Source organism: Adiantum capillus-veneris, chromosome 25, assembly GCF_014529385.1.
Source record: "Adiantum capillus-veneris isolate H3 chromosome 25, ASM1452938v2, whole genome shotgun sequence".
NCBI lineage: Eukaryota > Viridiplantae > Streptophyta > Polypodiopsida > Polypodiales > Pteridaceae > Adiantum > Adiantum capillus-veneris.
The window spans coordinates 124309023-124334749 of record NC_140955.1 but is presented as its reverse complement, the minus strand read 5'-3'; the positions used below and the strand labels follow the sequence as shown (position 1 = coordinate 124334749).

General features: G+C 39.6%; 2 pseudogenes; both read left to right on the top strand.

Moving 5' to 3' along the window:
- Positions 1-4627: 4627 nt before the first annotated feature.
- On the top strand, positions 4628-6244 carry LOC147425592 (uncharacterized; annotated as a pseudogene).
- Positions 6245-8533: 2289 nt separating this feature from the next.
- LOC147425591 (uncharacterized) lies at positions 8534-25512 on the top strand (annotated as a pseudogene).
- Positions 25513-25727: the final 215 nt, after the last annotated feature.

The window sequence follows — 25727 nt, the reverse complement described above, 5'->3', positions numbered from 1 at the left end:
CATGAAAGCTTGCTTCATGCATGCTTTCATGCAGCCCTCCCCTCCTTCTGAGAGAGAGATCGAGAGAGAAAACGAGATAGAGACCTTGCCTCCATGCCCCATGCTTCCATGCCTTCATGCGGCGCCTCGCTCTCCTCCTCTTCCCCAAGCTCTGATACCAGTGAAAGGACATGGGAACTGACATCCTAATCTCCACCCAGCCATGCCTTATATAGGCCCTTGGCCTTCTAAATATAGGGACCCCCTTGACTTCATGTCCGTCTTGGCCCTTGGCCCGGACTGGTCCTACCCTTGTCCTGACACTTGCTCTTTAATTCTGAATGTAGTTGTGCCACAAACTGCATTCGCTCTTTGATTTCAGGTTTGGCTTTGAATTCAGGATGAACCATACTCTCAAAAATTCTAGTGACTTGGCCCAATAATTGCTTCACTGTAATGTGCATTACTCCATTACCCTCCCTGTAGTGCGACATGACGGTCAGCAACAACCAGAGATGGAGAATCTATTAACTCCAATCTTCCTACAGTCCGATACAATGGTCAGTAGTGCCAAGAACGAAGAATTTAAAAACCCTAAACCCCTCCTTGCAGTGAAACACGATGGTCAACAACAACTAGAGACGAGGAATCTATTAAATCCAATCTTCTTGCGGTGCGACGTGATGGTCAGCAACATCCATGAACAAAGGATTTTAAAACCCTAAACCCCTCCCTACAGTGCAACACAGTGGTCAACAACAAATAGAGACGTTGAATCTATTAAATTCAATCTTCTTGCGGTGCGACGCGATGGTCCACAACAACCAAGAACGAAGGATTTAAAAACCTTAAACTCGGGGGGTTCACTATGTGTAAAACTACCATATCACGTGCGTTAAAGACATGTTTGTAAAACCCCTTATCTATGAATTTTGTTCAGAATATAATGTACCCTTTTCTTTTAAAATCTGTAAGTTTTTTTCAAATCTGAAAAAATAATGCCCTTTTGTATATATATTTCTATAAGTTTCAAGAACTTTAAATACCCTTCTGTTGAACTCACGCGATAGGTTACATTTTTATTAGGTGACCTCCCCGGGACCTTAAACCCCTCTTGCAGTGCGACACGATGGTCCTGCAAACTAACACTTAGGTGTGAGCAAAGCTTCACAACAATAGTGCTAGCAAATACAACGTTAGAGAGAGAAAAAAACATAAAAAGAAGTAGAAGTAATCACCTAACTACTTGCTCTCTCGCTCTCGCTCTCTCTCTCTCTCTCTCTCTCTCTCTCTCTCTCTCTCTCTCTCTCTCTCTCTCGCTCTCGGATGCCACTGTCACGACAGTTCGAACAAACTATCACGGCACCTTTTTTATAAAGCAAAAATAAATTTCGATCGAAATAAGTTTTATTCAGAGATACACATATAATACGGGTATAGAGCGTATAATATCAAAATATACGTACATTTTTTGTTATACGGACATATAAATGCAACCTACTATAGAGGGAATGCTTGTTGCATCTTTTTTTTTTTGCAAAACTCACAATTGTGAGTAAATTATATTGATCAACCAAAAAATTACAAGGTCTTGTCATGCTCGTGTTGAGCTATGACATCATCCAGGGACCAAAATTACATCGGCTATCAGGGCAGCCATTCCTACCATCCCGCCCCCTTATTCTTGATACACAAGGTCCATTATCATGTTCTTCTGATATCTTTTAATTACCGATGGCCAAGATTTTCACCCGTCCTAGGCATGCCATCTACTGACAACAAGGCACAAGTAGTCTTGAAGGTTTTGAATTCATGACTGTTGCTAATGGAGCCTAACTTGTTTGGTTGTTTCTTGTTTTTGCAAATCGTACTGGAGGAGGGGGGTCATTTGAATATTGTGGAGGACATTGACATGCAGGACACATCGGAGGGAGTGGAGGAAGGCATTCTCGAAAGATTACAAGAAATCATGTTGCAGATTTGGACAGCGGTCCACTGCCATGATAATGGCACCTTGAAGTCCTTCATAAAAGAGTCTATAGAGTCAATAAAAAACGTAGTTCAAGAGTGTCAAATAAATGTATCAGATATTGAGGTAGCTCAACTAGAGGAGTGAATTGTAATTAAATTGTATTGCTCTTTATTTTCTCCCGATGTCTATTTATTTCTTGAAATTGTCGTCCTTGTGTATTGTCATTATCCATCAACCAAAATTCGTACGTTATGAGTTGTTTATTATGGCCTCTACATTTCTGGTATGCAAATCTTTACCTATTCACCTTCAAGATTCCAAGGAATTTTGGAAGAAATGAATTTATTCTAGTGCCTACCAGTATGTGTGGACGATTTTGAGTAATTAGCGAAAAGTGAGAATCAACGGAGGTGAGGGTGTTTTAAGCCAAAAGGAAAGTCAAGGCGTGTAGGTGTGCGATTGTCTCTTCGTCGAACTCTCTCTCTCTCTCTCTCTCTCTCTCTCTCTCACAGAAGGTTCTCCAAGAGGTGGGGGGTTGGAGTCAGTGCTAAAAAAAAACCTAGGTTTAGTGTAATATCACCTACAAATTTTGAGATTTACCTCATGATTTTTTTTTCTAGGTTTTGGAAACCTAAGGGAAAAGGGACCCCTAAGGTTTTTGAACTGTAAGGTGTCCGAGAAAAGGTAACCACCTTTACAAAATACAAGAGTAACATTCTTTTAAGGGCAAATAAATAAGTATGAGGTTTATATATTATATATATATGTGTGTGTGTGTGTGTGTGTGTGTTTGTGTATGTATGTTATGTGTTATGACTGATCACTCTCATGACTCGTTATGTGATAAAACACGAATCCTATGTGCACCAATCAGTTCGACCAAGTTGTCAAAATTTTATTCATACTTTAATTAGCCCAAGTTCCAACTCCCAACGTTCAAAATAAACGTTATTTTAGCTCAGGCCTTAAGCGGCAACTTGCAAGCCTCACCTATATAGTTTAAAGATCCCGCCCCTTTTACTCTCATCCCGCCTCTTGAGTCTGGCAAATTGCAAGCTTGAGCCTTGGTGCCTCATTTTAATATGCACTTGCCATTTAGCATTGACTAAAGAGCAACACAACATCTCTCTGCCATTCCTTTCCTCATCACATCATCTCAAAGATAGGAAGAACACAAAAGCTGCTAAGCACTGGGGAAAGCTTCTTTCCTCATCCCATCTCTGCCTACGCGATTTAGAAGAAGTGCTTAGCTTTGTAGATTTTAGGTTGCGATCCATCAAATTGTCAATCCAGTGATCCACACAGAGATCAATTTCTCTCTCTGTCTCTCCCAATCCATTGTAGTCTTTTCAATCGATTGTAGTCTTCTAAGATTTTATTTGAATAAAATATTTAAGTGAATCATATGTCCATAGCAGGTAAACTCCATAGTTGTGGGCTGTGTGTGTGTGTGTGTGTGTGTGTGTGTGTGTGTGTGTGTGAGAGAGAGAGAGAGAGAGAGAGAGAGAGAGAGAGAGAGAGAGAGAGAGAGAGAGCATCCTAATTCCCTGCTACCTTCGTAATGACCTTGTAGTGTAATTAACGTGGCCAGTGAGAGAAATCGCAGACAAAGTATGCAAGTGGTGCATGTCCACAAAGCTATAGTTGGATGTGGTAGTGCAAAACAGGGCATGGCGAATGATGGCCAGAAAGAGACAGATCGAAGCTGGAACTCGTGCATGTTGAAAACGCACAGACTGTCGAGTGCTAAAAATGCACAAATAAAGGCTCCCAATGAGTGAGAGAGAGAGAGAGAGAGAGAGAGAGAGAGAGAGAGAGAGAGAGAGAGAGAGAGAGGAGCCTAATGTGTATCTAGTCAATATTCCAGGTTTTTTTGCTTTCAATCACTTTCAAGTTTTCTTCAGCAATGTAGCAACGTGTACTCATATATTTTTAGAAGTTTATGAATCGTAATTTTATCTTGTGGACAACCTTTCCATGCAGAAAGAAACTTGCAGCTGATTTTCAAACTAATTCATATGTGTTCGCACACGAAGCTAAAGGTGTAAGATCTTTCGGATTATCTTTCAATTTAGGAGCTACCACATCAAACGAATTCTCTTGTAAGGTTTTCTTATGGCTCAAATTCCTCTAAGCAAAAATCTTTGCTTGCTATGCTTGGATTTTCAAAGCAAGTTAACATAAGCAGTGAAAAACGAAAAAGAAAAATTGAACTTGTGCTTGATGATAATGATGTGGATGATGTAGAGGTTGAAAATGTTGGTATAGAGGAAGCCAACAGGCGTAAAAAAGCTCGAACTTTGTGGAATGATAAATGGAAATTTGAATTTGAGTGGGTTGAGTTTGATAGGGTGCACGGAAGATGTTTTGTTCTTTTTGTAAAAATGACAAACATTGTAAAAGTGAATTTGGGACGATGGGGCAATTAATATACAACATAGTGCCTTAGTGAATCATGGGGAATCAAAGAGACACAAAGCACTTCCATGGGCATTGCATAGTGGGAAGAAAAGTTTTGAAGTTGGTGTTACTAAACATTTTGAAGACATTGGAGATAGCATGAAAAATTTATTTCCAGTTTCTTATTTTGTTGCCAAAAATGACCTTGCATACACCAAATATGTTCCCACACTTGAATTGCTTAGAGAATGTAACACTCCAAACATCCCCAAAAACATGTATAAAAATGATAAAGCATGTGCTTCGTTTGTGCACTACATTGGAAAGGGTCTTGAAGTAGAGTATATGACACATGTTCGTCAATCTCCATTCTTTGGCATCATGGTAGATGAATCAACAGACATTTCTATAGAGGAACATTTGATTGTATATGTTTCTTATATAAAAGAAAATGAGCCAAAAATATCATTTCTTGACCTTTTAGAGGTAGATGACCGAACAGCTCTTGGATTGTTTGCCTCATTGAAAAAATTGTTGGTAGATTTTGGCTTGCATGAAAAGAAGTTAGTAAGCTTTGGTTCGGATGGAGCATCCGTTATGGTTGGGAAAAAAATAGGGGTAGCCACACAATTTAAAGATGCATATCCTTTTTTGACTTCCATGCATTGTGTAGCTCACCGCACTAATTTATGTGCTAGTAACACCATAAGTGATTTTCCATTTGTGATGTATGTTGATGCAACATTGAATGAAGTGGCTACTTGTTTTAGAAGAAGTGTGGCTCGCTTAGAAAAGTTAAAATATTTGCAAGATGAATTTGACTTACCTTTTCTTAAGATAGAGGGTATACACACAATCCGATGGTTGAGTAGACATAAAGTGCTCTTGAAATTTTGTGAATTGCTTGAGTACTTTAAAAAAGAAAAACCAAGTATTTTTGAGAAAATATCTTCATTTGCCTTTGTGTATGTTGCACATTACTTGGGTGATTTATTTTCTCATTTGACAAGTCTTAGTAAGCTCTTTCAATGTAATTATATTGATGTGACTGCTATCTCTGGGATAGTGGATGCCGAGATAATAGCCATGGAGACTGAATTTGTGATGATACCTAGCCTTGATCTTAATGCCTTACAGTTAGATAGCTATGGATATCCCATAATTCTCAATTATGGGCCATCCAAAGGAATTTTTTATGAATTGAGGTCTTCTATGAGAGGCTCAAACTTTAGAAGCATTCAACTTACTAGAGATAAAAGTGACTTTGACCTTGAAAATGCGATAGCTTTTCAAAAGACTTTCACAAAGCATATCATTGAGAATTTGAAGGAGAGATTTGAGGATACTTCTATTTTGAGCCATTTTAAACTTTTGTCCCCTTGTTGTTATCCTGCTACAAAAGATATTTGAAAGGATCTTAAAAACTTTGGGGGCGATGCAATTGAGGAGATTATAAAGTTTTATGGACAAACCAAAAATTTGAAAGGGGGGAAAGTTGTTGAGCGTTTAGTTGATCCATTTTTGTTGAGAAAGGAATTTCAAACTTTTAAATATCAAGCATACAATGAGTGGAAGGGGTGGAACTTCAAAAACACATGGTGCTACACTGGTAGCAATGAAACTTTGAGAGAAAAGTATGCATCATTACTAATGCTTTCTCAAATAGCATTGGTGCAATGTTGTACTACGGTTATTTGTGAGCGAGGTTTTAGTATCCAAAATATAATCAAATCCAAGCTTAGAAATTCTCTTACTACTAAGAGCATGCGTACTTTGATGAGAATTTCTCTTGAAGGACCTCCATTGGATGAGTTTAATTTTGATGAAGCAATTGCAATGTGGTGGGATGATGCAAAGACCTCAAGACATGCATTTAGGTCCATTGAAGAATAGATTGTAAGTTTTCATTTTTTAAATTATTCTAAACTTTGTGATCTTTGGGTCATATTTTTAATTTTCTTTTATGATAATTTTTCTCTAATTTTTTGGCCGCGAAAAAATGGATCAAATTTTGTTCTTTCAATTGAGATAAGAGAAAAGCTTTCTCTCGCTATGAGCTTTCATATGTACCTCTCTCTTGCCAATAGAATTTTTGTTGCCCTCTTTACATTAATCTTGTTGCCTTGCTTTGTAATCGATTATCTTCAAATTAATCAAAATTTTTCTCTCACAAAAGTTACTCTTTATTTCAATGCGTTTTAAGTTTTAACTTCTAATGTCTATCCTTCTATACCAATAGGTCGTTTATTGGTTCTCAAGACCTTGAATTTTGTTCACTTAAGATCCTCCCCTCGAAAGAAGCACGATGTCGGCACGATGACGATTTGAGATGACGAGGAGACGGATGCTGCTTGCCAGCTGGGTCTGGTGAACTTGCAGATGCAAAGAGAGAGAGAGAGAGAGTACTTTGAGTTTGGTTTGCCTACTGTCGCATTAGGGGCTGGAGAGAGAGAGAGAGAGAGAGAGAGAGAGAGGTGAAGCCGTGTACTACTTGGCGACTCTCCCAAGCCTGACGTTGCCTCCCGCCACCTCACTGAACAGAAGGCTTGTTAATAATTGCGATCATTGGTACATAATAATCATGATAATTTTCTTTGCTCGCTGCCTAGCAAATAATCGTTGTTTTCTTTGCTTTGCTTTAGTTGACCTTAGTCTTGAGAATTAATTCTTTTTTGGAACTTATGCCCCCCTTTGCGTTAATAATCGTTCTTGCATTTGCCCTAACGATTATTAGCTTTAGTAACTGATTTTTGAGCCCACTTAATAATCAAACGTGCATATAGCTTAGTTGAGCCTATAATTTTCCCGCTAGACGTTGCACCACCACCTAGTGGGGAGTGTAAGCGAATATTATCCTTTAGCTCTCTCTTTTTGTGCCACTTGGTAATGGAACCCAATGGGTTAGTCGTAGGCAAAGATATTGTAAAATTTTCACAGATGTTAGCGGCGGGTAAATTATTTGAAATGGAGTTAGCAGTGCCGATGTGGATGAAGGCGACCACTCGGTTTTGAAACCGTTACATGATGCGGAAATGTCAAGCCCCAATTCGTTGAAGACTTCAACCATGAAAGATGACAAAATTGTACCGACTAGAAAAGCGCCTTCTGAGGAATCAAGAGCGAAAATGGGCTCAGCTCAAGGGTTCAATTCGAGGTTAAAACCCTCAAAGACGGGGCTCCTCAGGGTCCCATCTGTATGAACGTAAATAAGGCATCAATTGCATCTGCAGTTCGCAGACCAGGCATCTCGTTTGCTAGCATACTCAAGGGGCCTAACTCCAAGGATTGTGGAAAAGGCTCAAAAGAAGGATTGTCGAGTGAAGGAAATATCAAAAAACTGCAGAATAGAAGAGCTAGACTTCAGCAAGAGCTTAAGGAAGTCAACAAAATTATTGAATCTGGCCCTAGCAACAACAAAAGGACTAGCTCCCAAACAGATTATAGTGGGCTGGTGGAAGACGGGCTTGTAGATCGGGTCTTTTCCGCTTTAAAAAAGTCTTTGCCCTAGCAGGTGGAGGTTGCCGAGGCTATTACTATAGCAATACCACCAGCAATTATCAAAAAATAGTTAGCCAGGCAAGCTAAGCTAACGCTTGTATTTGGCTTCAGTGGAAGAATCCCGACCAGGTTTGAGATGATTCAATGGCTACAAGGCCCTCAGATTCTTGGCCATGGAGGAGCACTTGAAAGTACCTTTTACCCAGCCAAAGGATTCTGTTCAGTAAGATTCAAAGAGGCCTTCAATGTGGAAAAGATCCTTGACAAAGGGCCCCTAGTCTTTAATAGGACTACAGTTTGTGTGGTGCCTTGGGAGCCAGTGCTTGACTCAGCTGAATCTTTACAAGGGTTTCATCCGGTTTGGGTTGAGCTTCTGTGTCTGCCTAGTTGGCTGTGGAAAAACCTCAGGATGCTTGCTAGCCAATTGGGACTCCCTTGTTTATACCTAGGCTTTGGCAGAACCTCAAACAGGGTTTGTATAGGCTGGATGTGTCTAAAATGCCACCTAAGAGCATGGTTATCAATGTCGGAGCAGGGCTACTTACTACTCCGCTAAACTTTGGAACATACTTTGGGGCATGTTTTGAATGCAACAACTTTGGACACTTTGCCAAGGACTGCCCCTTGAAGTCTAATGATACTGCAGCTCCAATAGCACAGGCCCCGAGTAAAATGGATTCCCCGATGAAAGGGCTAGAGAAGCAAGGAGGCAATAACGAAGGGGTAAATGCAGAGAAGGATAAAGGACGCATGGTATGTGACAAAATGGATATTAAGATGCAAGATAAGATTGTGGAGGAATTTATTCCCATGCAACAAACTTCTGAAGGTGCAGGCAATAATAATAGGATCAGTACTTCCACTGCTACCCCCAAATTTATGACAGTGACAATGGTGACGGCTATCCAAGTCCTTGGTTTAAAAAGAGCTAGAAGAGTGAAGACAGTGGCAAGAGACTCCAAAGTGCTTCAAGTCGTGAGAACACTTGAGGTGAAAGGATTTAATTCATCCTCAACCCCTTCGAAAGGAGGGGGGTTCACTGTCCCACTGCACAATCCATTTGCAACACTGCAAGAAAAGAAATCCCCTGACTTAGAACCCCCGGATTCTCCTATGACCAAGGGGGGGGGGGGGGGGGGGAATGATTCGGATGCTGAAGTATTTGTTCCTCTATCCCAATGAACCCCTCATTAATGATGGAGTCTCTCACTATCCAATCTTGGAACGTAAAGGGGTTGAAAACCCGTAAGAAGAGTACCCTTTTCTGGGAGGAAGTAAAAAAGGAGAAGACAGTCAACTGCTAGGCCATCCAAGAACACCACTTAGACCCATAGCAAGAGAAAACAGGTGCTAGGAAAGAAACTGTTATTCTATGGAGAAGGAAGTAACGGTTTCAGTGGCATCCTCAGCATTGCGGACAGAGAATTGGAGCCGAAGTTGGTTCTTAACCACCCATCCGATAGAATCTTGGGGATTAGAATCAGATGGGAAGGGCATCCCTTCACCGTTGTGAATGTGTACGGCCCTTGCAATGCAAAAGAAAGAGCAAAACTGTGGATGCATCTTAGAGATACTCCTATTGAAGGTGAGTCGCTGTTGGTTGGCGACTTCAATATGGTAGAAAAGAGCAGGGATAGAACAGGATCTTGGCTGGCTCGGAAAGGTCTAAATGGCAAAGTTTGTGCGACAAGTGTGCGATGATCGACTTATGGGAAATTGGCCCATGGAATAGTATGCTTGGGTTCACCTACACAAGCCTCCAGTATGCCCGCACTGCCTTAAGGCTGGACAAATGCTATTGCTCACACCAAGTTGACTGGATACCGTCGTTGATGGAGATGAAGGTAGTCCCAACAAAAAGCCTTTCGGATCACATTCCTCTGCACATACATTTTAAGAAGAATAAAGGGGAGGAGGAGACCCCAAGAGGTGAGAAACAACTGTTAGTAACAGGGGCACACCTATTCAAAGACCCTCTTCTCAGGAATCTAACCAAGAAAGTACTGGGTAAGCTCAAAAAATATGTCCACCTCAACAAATAGAACGCATGGGACCTCTTTGCTTGGTGCATCCAGAAAGCAATCAAAACCTCGGGCCCCCGGTTCAAGAAAGCTAGGGAGGTACACCTTCTTCATCTTACAGCGGAGGTTCAGCTGCTTACCTCCATAAAAGCCAATGGGCATGCTACTGAGGAGGAGCACAAACGATGGCTCGAAGCCAAATTTAACCTTGCTAATGAGCAGTTAGAAGATATCAGAAAGGCAAGGCTTCTCTCGAGGGAGACTTTCCTTCAACTTGAAGCCTCCAATCAAACACAATTTTTTAGGGCTTTAAAAATCAAGAAGAGTCGGGGCTACGTCCGCTCGCTCTATGATGAGAAAGGGACAACAGTTCATAACTAGGATGAGATGGCTGGTTTGATGTTGAGCTATCTTAGTGAAATCATTGGACGTCCAGAGATCCAATCCCAAGAAGTGGAAGAAGCCTGAGGGACCTTACTACAGAGTGTCAAGAAGGAAATTCCTCACTCAGAAGCTAATTGCTTGGAACAGGCATTCTCCGAAGATGAATGTTCACTAGCATTGCAAGCCCTTGGCAAGGAAAAGTCCCTTGGTTGGGATGGGATGACGGTGGAATTCTATAGAGAATTTTGGGATGATCTCAAGGCCCCAATCACAAGATTGGCCAATAAATCTATGGTCAAAGGGTCGTTGGAGGTAAGTGTAAAGAAAGGGCTTATCGAACCCATCCCAAAATAGATCTGATGTTCTCAATAAAACGTTGTCGCCCTATAACGATGATGTCGGTGGCCTACAAAATTATAGCTAAAGTAGTAGCCCTCAGACTAGCCCCCTTATTAACCAAGATCATCTCTCCCCATCAAAATGGGTTCATAAAAGGAAGGTCCATTTATGATAACATCTTGGCAGCAATGGTGGGCATCGAATACGCAATTGTCACAAAGCAGGAGTGCATTCTGTTGCAGTTGGACCTGGACAAGGCTTATGACAGAATAACATGGACATATATAGAAGTCGTCATGGAAGCTCTGGGCTTTGGGCCTCGCCTATGTCGGTTGGTGCGCGTACTGGGGGCTGGAAGCAAGTTAGAGCTCCCGGTTCAATGATAGGATTGTGCACTCTTTTGAGGTCAAAAGGTCTATTAAGCAGGGATGCCCTCTGGCCCCCCTACTTTTCGCCATAGGATCACATCCTTTAATCAAGACGCTCGAATCTAGTGTGGAACGAGGGGGGTTGCAAGGCCTTGCTTTGCTAGGAAAAGCCAACTCCTAGCAAAACTTTTTGCAGACGATTCTCTCCTCTTCTTGAAGGCGTGCCCCCAGGTCATTAGAAAAGATCTGGAGATTGTACAAATATTCTCAACAGCTTCAGGGTCTCAGTGCAATATAGAGAAGTCAAGGCTGATCTCCCTATCAGAAAATGACTCATTTGACCCTTCTGTCTGGTCGGGGGAGATTTTCACAAAAGGAAATATATTCAGACATTTGGGAGCCCCCTTGGGGGTGGACGTGACTCACAAGCAAAGATTTGAGTGGGTGCTTGAAAAATTAAAAACAAAAATGAGTAGGTGAGAGTATGTTCTTCTCCCATTCCCAAGTCGGATAAAAGTAATGAATGCCTTTATGATTCCTTACATTGCCTTCACTAGCCCGCTTCTCAAGATGGCTAAGTGTCACTGGAAAGAGTTCTTAAAACCAGTCAAAAGTTTTTTATGGAAAAACAACACGAAATCCTCCAGTCCATGGCAATGGGCCGAGTGGGAATCAATTGATCGACCGGTGAAGCAAGGAGGCCTCAGAATTCTCAACCCTGTGGCCCATGCAGAAGCTTGTTACACCAAGTTTGTTGTTTCCCTGGCTAAACAGGATCAAGTTTGGGCAGTCATGGTAGAAGCAGCTAAACTTGGCTCGGATGGTGGAAAGTGGAGACTGTTACCATATACATGTGGTAGTGATGTGTGTGAACGCACTAGGACCGCCGGGGCAATTTTTCCCTCTTTAGGAGGTTTTTTCCCCCGTGCATTGTATATACGCCCATCACTCTAGGGCTATCTATCTTTCCATTGCACGCTAAGTAACACACTCTCTATTGTGTGCCTTGAGCTTCCTTCATCTTCTCCAAGCTGTGTGTGTTTCTCTGCAACCCTAATTCCAACAATCGGTATCAAAGCAGGTTACGTCCTCCCGGGCTTAGTTGCCAGCTGCTCCAGGAAACGCCTGCTCACTTTCTTCGATTACAGTGAGGTTTGGTGAGCGTTTGCAGGTTGACAAATATTTCGGGATAGCTCGTAGAGCTTAGTCTGCTCAGATTTCTGATTCGGGCTCATTTCGGCCTCCGTTTCCACTACAGGCAGGTCTGCACAAGCAATTTCGTCATTTTGTGCAGAATTTCTGTCAGTGCTGTTTTCTGCATAACATGTGTCTGATAGTCCTCTACGGTTTGTGCTATATAGCACGTGTTGTTCCCGCTCTGTTTCTCCTATTTTTGGGTAGTTTTCACATCAGGTGCAGCATTTACCATGGCTGACAACAACACAAATGTGTTCAAGATGTTTGCTGTTGAGGATAGGTTGGATGCGGACAACTACCCTATGTGGGCTTATATGATGCAACATGTGAAGGAGTACGAGCAGAAGTGCGACGCGAGAGAGAGTGCGAGAAGAAGAGCACGAGGATATGGTGAACTCGCTCTATTGTAATGTGTAGAGCATAGTGAGTTCTTATTAGGTTTTTACAAAAGAATATGTGTACATACCTGGCGGCCCGCCCACTCACCTGGGCGACCACATTGGGCTTTATACCCCAACAACCTCCCACTTAAAGTCCAATGTGGTACTTTAAGTGTGAGAGAAGCTACTATACAAGCTAATATACAAGAGATGTAGAGAAGTGATGTACTACCCTACACCTAACTGCTTGCGAAAATGCGCAAAGCTCTCTGAGGGAAGTCCTTTTGTAAGTAGATCAGCAGGATTTTCTGTGGTGTGAACTTTGACAAGATGAAGTTGCTTATCCTCGAGCATTTCCCTGATGAAATGATACTTCACATCCACATGCTTTGTCTTTGAGTGATAAACTGGATTGCGAGCCAATTGTATAGCACTTTGACTATCACAATATAACATAGGTATCTCTTCTTTGATTCCCAAATCTGTTACTAGTCGATTAAGCCAAATTGATTCTTTGCATGCCTCTGATGCTGCAACATATTCAGCCTCTTTAGTAGACTGAGTAACACAATCTTGTAATCTAGAACGCCATGATACTGCTCCACCAGCCAATGTAAAGACATACCCTGACGTAGACCTTCGGTTGTCTAAGTCACGTGCATAATCTGAGTCTGTAAAACCCTTTACACTTAGTTCCTGACTCCCATAGCATATACGCATACTCTTTGTAGCTTTCAGGTATCTCAATATTCCTTTCACTGCCTCCCAATGTTTTTTGCCTGGGTTTGACATGTATCGACTTACTACTCCCACTGCAAATGCAATGTCTGGGCAAGTAGAAATCATTGCATACATTAAACTACCCACTGCAGACGCATATGGAATCTTATCCATTTCAGCTTGTTCTTCCTCAGACACATGACAATCTTGTTTGCTAAGTTTCACATATGGTGGCAATGGAATACTCAATGCCTTTCCCTACGTCGTCCACCTGTGAAAAAACAAGCAATATTTCACTAGAAACCCTAGGTGTTGCCTTTGAAATCCAACCCCTTCGATTAGAATCTACGTAGTCAAACCCTTTGGTAAGACCCTTTGTAGAAACTGCTCGACTAGCAGGTAACGATAACCAACATAGTCAATCGTGTACAAAATGGTTGGAATCAACTTGAGAAGTTGAATTCGTCTGCTACCGCGTGGTATATTGTGAACTTCTTTCCTTGAAAGTATAACGAGAATAGATCAAACTGTGATCCTCCATAACTATGGGGTGATTTAGTAAGCACCCGCGGGGTCTTACCCCAAAACAATGCGTCCATAGACACTCGTAGTGCTATAGAGAGAGCAAGAGATCCACACAAGTGGAAATTCTAGCTCTTATGGACATCCATGCTATTGTAGTGGTGTGTTGTATCTAGAATCTGTGGTAGAGATCAGTTGATGTGAGCTCATAAAAACTCAACTCGAGTGTTGGACTGAAAACATGTTGTGGTAAAATGACACCCTAAACAGCCGTAATGACAAGACTCTGGCTTGTCAATTAACATCGATGTATACTCCACCGGATAGATCTATTTGAGCTTAATAACAATCACCCTAGGAATGCCAATAGGTGGGTCGTACCTGAGATATGATAATGACTCTTAGTCAGTGTGTGTGGCTCATAGCCCATATATGGCAATTAGTGTTCAATCATGGTGAAAATGATGAAGACTAATGTAGAAGGTGTGTTGCCCAATTTCTAGCTGAGAGTTAGAGCACCTTGGATCATGCTGACCCCCAAACAAAACATGTAGCAAAAGATTCTTAAAAGGTTTTCATTATTCTTTTTGAGAGATAGGAAAGAGAGAGAGAGAGAGAGAGAGAGAGAGAGAGAGAGAGAGAGAGAGAGAGAGAATGCTGGGCTGAGGAACTTTCCTTAATTACTACCTTGTATATATCGTGCCCATGCTTGTGTTCATCTTATGTGTAATGTGCAGCTTATCATTTAAGCAGGCAACAATCTGACTGTATAGTGCTCTCATCGAGAGAGGTAACAGAAAACACAAGCCACATCTGGCCTCACCTACCGTGTAGGGGGTCGTAACTGTACAAAAATGACTTAAATATGACACTTTGCCAGTGAATTAAGTCTTAGATTTTAGGCTCCTTGTAGTGGTGGTGTGTGATGACTGTGTAAGGTGGGAATCCTACTTTATACTACCTGGTTAGCATGACTTGCATAGAAAAGTGGAAGCCCATGGCTACCGCGACCGTCATAAACGTAAAAGTCTACACCAGAAGTGCCTTGCATCCATTGCACTGGTAGGGATTCGTTGAGATGATATCCCGATTAATGTAGGTGCTCCCAACCTAGTTGCCAATACTCTTGATGTCAAAGCAATCATAGCACAAATTAGACGTCTTGTCATGTGAAATTGACCAAGCATTTGGCGTTGTGGAATGAAAAAATTATGTGACACGTGTATCATATACACCCTAAGTCACCGATCCTACATGCACCTCATAATGTTTTTGACTTAGCATATAAGCCGAGAGTATGGACTGGTCTTACCAAAAATTATGATAACAAAAAAGAAATTGGGGCATAACGCTACCCAATTCAAAAAACGGACAATACTCTGAAAAGCCACATTCACGTATGAAGACATATAACTACTGTGTCTTGCACCAAAACTGGAGTTTATGTTGAATCACAAACTAATGCATCATGCTTACGTTGTCGCACATGTGGAAACTGCTTTTTTTGATGCGTTCCTAAGCAAATAAAGCATAATTTTTTACTTTTTGCGCGTCAAAAGTCAGATTGTGATAGTCGCTTCCTGACCACATTGGTCACGACCAGATCTGTTCCTACCACCGAATTATCTTGTGCATGTTGGACCTCTTTGGTCATAACTGGTGGGTAGACAACCTCTTGGGTTTCCACAAAGTGAGAAGTTGATCCTGGTAGCATATTGTAAATTAATCGTGTGAGATTTTCCACTTGTGTAGCCAATATTTGGACCCGTACAGCTAACTTGCAAAATTGAGCATCAAAAGTTTGCCAGTCCTGCTGAGTGAAAAACTCCCTGGTATCCGGCAAGTAATTATCATCCTCCAGAATATCAAACACGCTCTGAGAAGGAGGTGTACATACTCGCAGAGAGAAAGATAGACTGCCTTCCATCCCGGTTGCCACGTGGGTACCCTCTGTGAGAGTATCCGACCCCGCGGCATCGACAAGTGAAGCAGACTCCAAGTATTCGAAGTCAAACATGTGTTGATCATCAATTTTTGTGTTCATGGCAAAGACGTGCTGTGCGAACAAAAGAGAAAACAATACCTTGGATTGCAGAAAGGCTCGTAGCCGTATCCAACATAGAAACTCGTAGCATAGGCCGGTGATTAGTCATGCTAACTCTGTCGGCGGTCGTAAAGAAAAATACCTGATATTGAGAATACTACAAACTTTAATTAGCCTTGCTAATCCCATCAAAGTTTAATTAGCCTTGCTAATCCCGTCAAAGTCGATAATAGCCAAGTCAAGATCCAAAATGTCAGTCGTGTAGGGAAATCCTTAATCCCGTTGTAGCCGAATCAATTATGCGTGCAACCGTTAATTGATTTTGGAAGATAAGGGTACTTTGAACTCCTGTCGGAATGCTTTGATTAAATTCCCAGTTTCTACCGCTAATACGCAAAGAATTGGTGTAGGTGTGTGTTTACCGACCCTACCTTTGATTCCCTTGGATCGATGCTAAGATTCACTTAGATTCCGACAGAGTTGTCACATCATAGGTGAATCAAAAAATGAATCTTCTAAAATATGAGGAATCTCATGGTGTGCTATATATCAGTAGATAGAGCTTGAAGAGGATATTCTAACTATCAAACCTGCGCCAACTTTGGAGTTTGTTTGAAAAAATTTATCCATGCGCCCATTTTGGTAGAGAGAGGTAAAGTCAAACTGCTTAAAGGTCCCCTTTGTGAGTCCAAATTTCACCTAATGTTTACCAACATGTATTGCCAGTCACACGACATTGTACCATCTCTAGGGTAAACATAATAGATTTTTCACGGACAAGCAACAACACAAGTAACAACCTTTTGACAATAATGACAAGTTATTGCTATTTTCTCTTCCATTGCAAGGTAGCCCTTCTTGACCTATCTGTCCCAAAATCCATGAAAATCTCTACTATTAAATTCTTGTTCTTTAATATAATGAGGAAATGTTGAGTAATTTCATTGCATGCATCCCAAACAATGGCTTAGACAAACTGTGCATGCTATCGCCATGGTTGTAACAAATGGGCGAGTCCACAAGTGACCATCAAAGCATTGTTTAATCCCTGACATTCGTTTTGTATTATCCTGAGTTGCAGGCAACTCAGAACACAAATTTTCATCATAATGTTGTGGAAGCTCAGCAACTTGCAAAGGAGCTCCACATAATGTTAATAGATCCTTTACTTTTTTGCCCTTGGATTTTGTTGAATCCAAATGATGATTGACTGAGTTTTGAGTTGTTCTATATCGTCACCGCTACTTTCAGGATGCACAATGCTTAAAACCTCTTCAAATATCTCTTTATCATTTTCTTTCTCACTGTCAGATACCTGTATAAATGTGTCTGAATGAAGCATCTCAAACAAGCTCTACAAAGATCCATCTATTAAGAAATACTAATGACCTTCAACATCCCACTGTGGTTGCAATAAGACTTTTGATAGACTAGAATCACTTTCAATAAGAGTAGATAGTGATTGAAATGGCAAGATGGAGGCAGCAAGCTCTGCAAATAATAGGCACTAACCAACAATGAGTTTCCCCTCAACTGAATGTCGTGGTTGACTATCTGACCACCAACCTTCCAAGTTATTGTGACTTTCATGTTTGGCATATTATCTCAAGAAAAAGATTCCAGCATGGAGACATGAGAAAATTGTGGTGGGTTAAGTCAAGGTGGTGAAGGTTAATGAAAGTGAAAGATGGAGTGAAGGTTAATGAAAGTGGTGAAGGTTAATGAAAGTGAAAGATTGGTAGGTAGACGAAAAGACCCATGGATTTTGTGTATAAGATAGTTGCATAAGATATTGTGCATTAACACAGACGTCTCAAAGAATAATGAAAATGATAATTGAAGAAGTGCATTTAAACTTGCTAATACTTCATTTAATATATGACGGTTGTGAATGTATGTACATTCAAACTGGTAAATTATAATTTTTAAATATGTACAAACTATAATTTTGTTCTTGCTAGTGGAATTTGTCATCAAATTTGGCAGACCATTTAATTCCTAAATGGTTGTTCAAGGATTGCATTTAATGCAGTCTAATAGTGCCTCCATCTTGTGTGTGTGTGTGTGTGTAAACAACGTAGCATTTTTTTGAATTATATATGCCTCCATCTTGTGTGTGTGTGTGTGTGTGTGTGTGTGTGTGTGTGTGTGTGTTTGAATTTAAAATCCCATCATTTAGAATCATATATTGAGAGACTTGAATACTGTTTGCAAAAATCTTTTGTGTAAAGAACAAAATAGAGAAGAATTTCTTGATGTAAAATTCATTACAAAATACTCTGATACATGACAAAGTAGGAGCTTAAGACGGAACTCCTATCAGATGAGAGCAAGGATCTTTACCTGCCGACCAACCACAAGTACAATTAATTAGAATTAATTTGTACTAAATGGGTAACAGGTATATCAAGCAATCCCCACTGCTTGTTATTGTTGTGACACCTCAGACCCCGACCTTACTCCTAGACATATATTATGTTTTCTTTTTCTTGCCTATGTAAGTAGGGCCCATTGTGATCTTTGAAAGATTTTATGGGTTTACATGGTTTGGAGATAGGGTCCCTAATTGCTATTAGCTTGATTTTCTTTTGCCGTGAGCTTGTCCCAAATTTGTTGTAGCTTAAAAATGTCCCGAGTGATGCTCATCCTAGCCATCTGCCTGTCTCCCTATTTGTCAGAAATAATTATACACATGTGGTTAATATTCTTAAGTACTATCCCTGATTATTACCCCAAGAAACTTGTGTATGATCCTTCCTTCTATGGTATATACAGTTACCTTTCAAACCTATTTCTTCATAACTGTCGATTTGTGAAATTTTCTGCAGCATTTTGTTTGTAATATCTTTCTTTTTTCAAAAAAAAAAAAACAGTAGTACTCATTGAATTATGCCCTAAATGGTATAGATATGTATCAAGATATGAAAAATAGTGTTTGAAAACCTCCTGTGAGTAAACTTTTAAAGAGAATTCTTTACCAAAAAAAAACCCAATGGAACATTATATCCTAACACCCTTGTGCTAGTACTTTGAAAAAAGAGATCTTGCAAGGAGAGCTTTATGTACCTATTTACCTGGTGAGTTGTCCATCACCATGTGTGTTATTCCTCTTGTATATGCTTTTTATCCAAGGTAATGCGCACCGTCACTATTATGCCCTTCAATTGACACATTTTCTCGGGATATTAGCTTTACAATGATGTTTTTTTATCATGCATGTGTTATTTTTCATGATCCACTACTCGTGTTCCCTTTTTCATGCATATGTGAGAAATTTCCGTGGATACACGCCTATGTATGTGGACTACAAAACAAAACGCTTTTTTGTGTATTTATGACTATGACTAGCACCGTTTTCTATTTGTGTTTATCCTTGTGATCAACTTATTGTTTCTACCTCTTACGTATGCACCCATGTTTTGAGAGATATTTCTTTGTGTATCCCTAATGTAAATATGATAACGGAGGATTCTATCCCTATGTTCTTATGCATATCACGCAAATAGAAATTACGTATACTAAGCATGCATATGCTTTATATGCTTTGTGTATGTGATACTAATAAAACCCGGATTATTGTATGTGATTATGAAGGATTCTGTCACTAATCCTTATGAATTTATGCAAAATAGAAGTCACCTATACTACGCATACATATGTTGTATGTGCTTCATTTAATTGTGCATGTGAAAAAGACTTGAAGTACCATTTATTCATAGTTGGACTTTATCCGTGTTTCTCTTTGCCCTCTCGGTTGGTGTTTCCACCAGTTGCAAAGCTTTCTGAATGGATTGGTAATGCGCAACCCTGCTTACCATGCAGTTGTATGCTACTGCTAGTGTTGGAGAGCAGGCTTGGATTGACGTGATTTTTCTTCACGTTTGTCCATTAGTCCTCTGCTAATGATGTAGTTGCCTGTAAAAAAATGAGTACATTTCTGGTCAATACTTGTGTCCTTCTTAAGAAAACAATTAGTGTGATATTTTGTGCATGTGCGTGTGTGCATGTGCGTGATATCATGGGTTGACCGTGGTACTTTTCTGCTCGATTGTGTATGTGTGTGTGTGAGTGTGAGTGATTGACAAAGAGTGATATATGTACACTATATTGTGTGTGTGTGTGTTTGTATATATATATATATATATATATATATATATATATATATATATATATATATATATATATATATATATATATATATATATATATATATGATTGTGTGTGTGTGTGTGTGTGTGTAAAAAACATAGCATTTTTTTAAACTTCTGTGTGTGCGTGTGCGCGTGCATGTGCATGTGTGTGTGTATATATATATGATTGTGTGTGCGTGTGTGTGTGTTTAAGTTACATATACAACGTAGCATTTTAATATATATTTATTCTATAATTTCAATTAGTAGCTTGGTATAGAATGATTTACGTGTTGATTTAATGTATATATTCTATAAATATCTCACATTTAAATTGAAAAGAAAGTGGAGTGAAGTGAAAGTGAAGGAGGTTGTTTTGTTGTGAAGAAGAAGAGTAGAAGAAGAAAAGGTACTCACGCATTCATCTTGTGTATGTATGTGTGGGTGTGTGTGTGTGTGTGTACACATTTTCTACTTACGAAGGTGTGTGTGTGTGTGCACGTGTCCTTGAATAGCTATTCGTGTGTGTGTGTGTGTGTGTGTGTCGCACGTGCATGTCAGATACCTCAAAGGAGCTACATTGGGGATCCATTGGAGCTCCTCCATGCCTTGAAAGGCATGGTGAGAAGGAAGCGCGCACACTGCTTTCTCACCATGCCTTTCAAGGCATGGAGCTCCTAATGAAGCTCCTCCGGCAAACATACATGCATACACACACTCACACACACAGACTTTGATGTTGAGAATATTATGTCAAGCAAAAGATTACAGGGTGGAGACGTGAGAAAATTGTGGTGGGTTAAGTCAATGTGGTGAAGGTTAATGAAAGTGAAAGATGGAGTGAAGGTTAATGAAAGTGGTGAAGGTTAATGAAAGTGAAAGATTGGTAGGTAGACTAAAAGACCCATGGATTTTGTGTATAAGATAGTTACATAAAATATTGTGCATTAACACATACGGCTCAAAGAATAATGAAACTTATAATTGAAGAAGTGCATTTAAACTTGCTAATATATCATTTAATATACGACGGTTGTGAATGTATGTGCATTCAAATTGGTAAATTATAATTTTTAAATATGTACAAACTATAATTTTGTGCTTGCCAGTGGAATTTGTCATCAAATTTGGCGGGCCATTTAATTTCTAAATGGTGGTTCAAGGAGTGCATTTAATGCAGTCTAATAGTGTCTCCATCTTGTGTGTGTGTGTGTTTGTATGACTCTGTGTGTGTGTGTATGACTGTGTGTGTGTGTAAACAACGTAGCAGTTTTTAAAATTAAGTTATACATATGCCTCCATCTTGTGTGTGTGTGTGTGTGTGTGTGTGTGTGTGTATACACACACACACACACACACACAAGATGGAGGCATATATATAACTTAACTTTAAAATGCATATATATGTGTGTGTGTGTGCGCGCGCTCGCGCGTGTAAACAACGTAGCATTTTTTAAAGTTAAGTTATATATATGCCTCCATCTTGTATGTGTGTGTGTGTGTGTGTGTGTGTGTGTGTAAACAATGTAGCATTTTTTTAAGTTAACACTAGTTCTGTAATCGAACACTCAAATGTCCTTAGACACTAAAGTGTGTGTGTGTGTGTGTGTGTGTGCGTGTGTGTGTTGTCGTGCGTGCATGTCAGATACCTTGGAGGAGCTCTATTAGGAGCTCCATTGGAGCTCCCCCATGCCTTGAAAGGCATGGTGAGAAGGTAGCACGCATGTTGTTTTCTCACCATGCCTTTCAAGGCATGGAGATCCTCCGACGGACATGCATGCATACACACACACATCGACACACTTGCATTCACACGCACAACCACACAGTAACACATGGCTTAAACACACACACACATTACACTTTCATACACACACACAATAACAATCATGCATACACACACACACACACATTAACAATCATGCATACACACACACATTACACTTTTATACACACACGTAGTAACAATCATGCATACGCACACACATTTATATACACTTGTTGTACAGGAGAGCTAAACAAATGTCGAAGTGGATTTGTATTGACACATATTGAAGTAGATTTGTATTTGTTTCTTCCCGTGAGCATTGTGGTGCTATACGGAAGCAAGTTTGGAATGGGATTCTTTTTTAATTTGCATTTTACGCCGTATGTTCTATTTGTATTGTTGTTGCTACGAATACTTTTGTTGTTTATTGATTATAGTTGATAGATTATGGTTCATACACCATCTAAACGTGGCAAGACAGGTATCTCTCAAAGTAAGTTCAACTATATTAAGCTATTTGTGGTCTTTTTTTTAATTTGTCTCTACATACTAAACTAGTTGTGGCCTTATTGTTTTTTGCTTTTAGGAGTAGGATACACATTAAGGTCTGGCACTACAGGACAAAGGGCCAATGCACGATCTTCCATTGCTTCTTACAATGTCTGTCAGAAGGAGGATATATTGGGTGATGTGCATGAAGAACAGGAGCTCATAGATATTCTTGCTACACAAGGTGGAGTGGTGGCCCAAAGCGTGTCTGAAGCAACGCCAATTATTGCTAAACCTGCCAATCATCCTACAGTGTTTGGAAAGGATGTTCATGGTCGCATATTGGAGGAGATTGTAGAGGGTGTTATTGTAAATAGAGGGGGGAACCTCCTTGCATTCCTCTCTGCAGATTGATGGAAAATGAAGCCATTAGAGCGGTGGGTCCAGGCATTGAGGGCTTAGTGAAAAGGTTTAAGATGTATGGATACAATGTGCTTGGAGCTCCATTTCTTGTGTCATTTAAGAAGCTTAGCCATGATCAACATTATGTTTCCGACTTAGACAAAGAAGAATGGGGGCCTATTTGGCGAGAAATAAGCAATGATTTTGATAATTCCCTTCCTCTTGGGTGGGAAGACTTAAGGGGGAGAAAATTTATTGTTTGGGATGGCAATCACCGCTTGAAACTTGGATGCACTTCATAAAAACGCGTAAGTGATTTGTTTTTTGTTTAATATAAGGTTGTTGTCTTACATTACTCTATGCTTTCTAATTTGCACTTTTGTTGTTGTAGAATTTCAATGATAAGGTGGAGACATTGTTCTATCAAGTGTCAATTTGTCTATGTTGATAGAAGTGCAGAGGGGGAGCTTATGATAGCTCTACGCTCTCAAAATGAGTAGCTCATTTGTTGTTTTTAAATATATTGCTATTACTTTATCGATGCCATTCTCTTGTCATTTAATTTAAGATATTGTGGTTTAGGATTGGTAGAACCACTGTGAGCACAATATCCGTGGCAAGCAAAGATTCTTTAATGAAAGACTTTCCCCAAGATTGGATACGATGGATAGAGGTAGAGCTTGCTTGCAAGAAGAAGGCATCTAAAGGGAATTGGTACAATGCTCCTGCTCTTTTATTGGCAATGCTCATATGGAAGGTATACTTTTTTACCTTAAAGTATACTTTTTATGTAATTTCTAAAGCTAGGCATAATTTTGTAAAATCTTACTTTTTTTCTACTTGCTCTACAAAAGGAAGAGTTTGACATGTCTCTTATCAAAGAGATGCAAGAGATCAATGATCCATTGATTTCACAGAAAAGGAAATGGTTTCTCGAGGAAGAGTAGAAAAAATATTCAAAGAAAGATCTTATAAGGTAAACACTTTCTCTTCTCACCATTCATGTTTGAATCTCTACAAAATTGTAAGTTGACATGTCATTTGGATTGGATTTATTGGATTGCAAAATTGATTTTATTTTATTTCGTGCAAATGCAACATAGATGTTGGCCATTGCCAACCCTGCAAATGGCCAAGGGTTCTTCTCTTTGTTATTTAACTTCAATTGGATAAGAGAAAAGGATCAGGTGGGCCTTACCAGAGACAAGGTCCACTCTTTGGCAACTTCTAAAATATCACCGGAGAGGTAATAATCCTTGGATCAAAAATGCACATGAAATCATCAAATGAATCAATGTATTTATGGTTTGTTTATTGTTTTCTCTATAGGAAAAAGGAAATATTGCACTCTTTGATGCATTGCCGCGTAGATAATGTTACTTCTGAGAGTTATATCAGTGCAATGAAATTTAGAATGTACTTGTGTACAAAATGGTATTGGGGAGTATCTTGAAGCAATGCGTAAGGATCAAAGGGAAAATGATTGATGAAATGCCGGAGGGCTTTGAAGCATAGATTCATCATCGGTTGAGGGAGCACATTGATAAATCTTTTGTGGAGATTTGGAGTAAACTCAACACAAAAAAAAAATTCCAGAGTTTATGGAATCTTCGAGGAGAGTATTATTTAGGTAATATAATTGATATCTTTATGGTTGATATTCTATTTTGCACTTAGAGTTTGTATAATAAATAAGTCACTCAGTAAAGGAGCTCAAAGAAAGTTAAATGCATTTTATGTAGATGGCTAATTTAGCTTTACAATAAAACTTTGTTGGAGAATTTGTCAGTTGTTGTTGAAAGTTGGAGGGACCTCTCTTGTGAGGAGTGTATGTATCCACTATGGATGAGAGATCATGGTTTGCTTGCTTGGAAAATTGACGATTGTCCTTGGTGGTTAGATTACACTCGAGGCACCTCCCCACGTGATGAAGGGAACTTATATAAAGGTTATTATTTTTCATTTATAAAAAGTACAAAATTGTTAAAGTGCTCATACTATTTAGACTATGTTTGTGAGAGAAACATATTTTTGTTTCCTTTAGAGCACGTTCTTGAAATAAATGAAGAGGGTATTGAGGAGATTGGCTTGGCTTCCAAGAAAGCCACCTCTTCAAAAAGAGTAAACACTAGTACAATCTTCTCTATAAAGAAACGATTGGAATTTGTTAAATCCAAGAAGCCCAAGAAGTCCCCCAAAAAGAACAAAAAAGCTGCTCAAGGTTCCATAGGTAAACTTGCTTGTAAAGATATCTAGATGTCACTTTCTGTCTACTCAACAAGTCTTGATGAAATATTTTATTTTCAGATTATGCAGTGCCTTCCATATATTATGATGTGACCGTTATTGGCAACATGCTAGATGTTTACAAAATTTCTCTCGAGGATGAGAAATGGTAAATACATGTGAGAAGAAAGATTGACTATGTGTGGTGTGTGTTGTGAATGTTTGAAACACATGTGTTTGATCGTATGCAGGATCTTGGATTTTCTACATTCAGCTAATGTTGATGGGGAAAAGAGCAATGAAGTGGCCTCTCTTTTGTTTGTGGATTTTCCAACAAATTTTAAAGTTGAGAAATTTTTGAAGAACAAGGTATGCATTCTTCAAAACCTCAATGAGCACTCTATGATAGTTTTGGAAACTTTAAATAAATTAACAATGCATAATATGCAGGTCCCTCCATGGAATCAATTCTCTAAAAAATTAAGTAAGAAAGTGGCCATAATAGCTTCTAAGTATGTGGTAGACAATGGGTGGTGCATCACCTTAAACTCCACTGATCACTTTGGCATTGTGTCTGGCCATGCCATTGAGATGGGATTCAAAATGATGCACATCATCCTTATTTTGATCCTCAATGGTTATGTGCGAAAGACCATTGAGATTGAGAGAGTAAGTAAAGTTATTTTTTGATTGAAAAAGCATGCTCTTAGTTTTCTTCAATTAGATCACATTCTAATTGTAATTTGTAGGTGCAAACACTATTGCTATGATTGTTTTATCATAATGGTCAATGTCCTATCTACGATCGACGAGATGGAGAGAGCGTGGACAACAACTCTTTCGATGCCAAGTCCGGAATTCTGGCGGAGTGTGCTGACGGAGAGTGCA